We start from the raw sequence: 2170 nt of genomic DNA on the forward strand, positions 1-2170 counted from the left end.
TATACATATATATATATATATATATATATATATGATAGAGTATTGATTATTTGTGCCGTGGCCAAAGAGCTCCAATCATAGTGTGATTACTTGAAGAATCAATATTAAGTTTGTAGCTTTTAGTATTTGTTATAGAGATTAAGGCTACTAAAAAAATTGAAACTTGCTCCAATGTATTTTGAAATTTTACTCGATGCTATATCAGTTCGAATATTTTTTAAACACAATTTAAGACTCAAAGTGAATTTTGGGTGTGTTCTAATGGCTTTATTATAGTCTATGTTGGCTATAAATTTTATTTGAAAGTATTTTTTTAAAAATATTTAATGTATATAACTTAATATATCATAGAATATCCAATATAATATTCATATTTTTGGATATAATTGATTAAACTATAATTTTAAGCCAATTTGATGTCAACATTTTGAGTCGAGTCGACATCTCAAAATAATTTTGATTTCAAGTTGAGTTTGAGTCAAAGCAAAAATTGTGGAATTACGCTTATTATTATTTACTTTAATTCTATTTAGTACTTGCTATATTTAGTCATAGTATAAAAAAAGTAATTTCTTAATTATAGGTATTTATGTTTATTCCATAATTATAGAAATTACTTTATTGTAGGAAGATTTCTTTCCTCGTTTTATCTCTTGTACTCGCCTATTTATAGGTGAATTATCTATGTATTCAGTGAGAACAAAGTATTATTCAAAATTCACATGGTATCAGAGTCATCTCTCCCGCTCAGCTCGATCACGGCCCTTCTCTCCCACGATTGTCCTTGACCGAGCGCTGCCCTAGTTTGCGCCTAGCGCCGCTCCCGATCGCGCTTCTCCGCATCCGAGCGCCGCTCCTCGATCGTCCGCATCCTTCTGCGCACCGTCAGCGATTCTCTTGAGACCGTTCGCTCACCGTCCGCGATCTCCTGCATCGTGCTTCTCTTGCGATTGCGATCGTTTGCGTCCGATCTTTATCCGCAACCGTCTGCGCACCAGATACCAGTAGCCCGCTGCTTCTACCATCCAGTTCCAGTCGAGCACAGCCAGTTCCAGTCGTGCTCAATGACTAAGTACGACCATGTCTGCAACTCCTCCACTAGTGATGTCAATTCTAGCCACCCCTCTGCGGCTGGGTCTCAATTGCCCAACAATTCAGATAATAATTCTGTCTTCGTCACCAGCCACAAACTCACCAGCCAGAATTACCTCTAATGGTCACAGTCAGTCATGATGTTCGTATGCGGCAAAGGCAAAGATGACTACCTCATTGGTGATGCTCCAGCTCTGATGACGATAGATACGTCATACAAGACTTGGAAATCCGAGAATAATATGGTTATGGTCTGGCTTGTTAACTCGATGACACTTGATATTGGCGAAAATTTTCTTCTCTATAGCACGGTTAAGGAAATCTGGGATGCTTCCCGTGAGACCTATTCTAGTGCGGACAATACAAGCGAACTATTTGTTGTTGAGACCATTCTTCATGACTTTCGTCAATGTGATCTCTGTGTCACCCAATACTTCAATACTCTTACTCGGTATTGGCAACAACTAGATCTATTCAAGGTGTACCCTTGGAAGTGTCCCGAAGACTTTGCCGTATTTCGCCAAATCATAGAACAGAAACATACCTTCAAATTTCTTCTCGGCCTCAAATCTGAGTTTGACTAGACTCGCTCACGGATTTTGAATTTGAAACCTTTTCCAACAATTCATGAAGCTTTCTTCGATATACGCCGCGAAGAGAGTCGCCAAAAGGTCATGTTAGGTGCTTCCTTGTCCACTACAACCCTCGACGGGTCTGCACTTGCTACTCATATTCCATCCACAGACAACCGCCAACGTTAGGGCCGCTTTTGGTGTGACCACTGCCGCCGTTCTGGCCATACTCGTTTGGTGAATTCATGGCAAACCCGCCAATGGGAAACCCAAACGGGATCATCGGGCAGCTGCCACCAGCACCACCGAAGCCTCTTCAGGAATGAGCCCATTCAGCGAAGAACAGATTCGTGCCCTCCAGAAGATGCTCGGTCAGTTGTCACCAGTCCAGCTTACTAGTGTGACATCGGGTGCCACCGACCTTGTTACCTATCAAGGGATTTCCCCATCCTCTTTCGTCTTGGATTCAACCTCTTCTCGCCCCTGGATTGTTGACTCAGGTGCCT

General features: G+C 41.4%; 1 protein-coding gene across 8 annotated transcripts in view; it reads left to right on the forward strand.

The window, feature by feature from the left end:
* The window catches only part of LOC110024218 (yrdC domain-containing protein, mitochondrial), a 24229-nt gene that overhangs the window by 1593 nt on the left and 20466 nt on the right, over positions 1-2170 (forward strand). The gene's annotated exons all lie outside the window — the stretch shown is intronic.

The sequence above is a fragment of the Phalaenopsis equestris genome, unplaced genomic scaffold (genome assembly GCF_001263595.1).
Source record: "Phalaenopsis equestris unplaced genomic scaffold, ASM126359v1 Scaffold000251, whole genome shotgun sequence".
Lineage (NCBI taxonomy): Eukaryota > Viridiplantae > Streptophyta > Magnoliopsida > Asparagales > Orchidaceae > Phalaenopsis > Phalaenopsis equestris.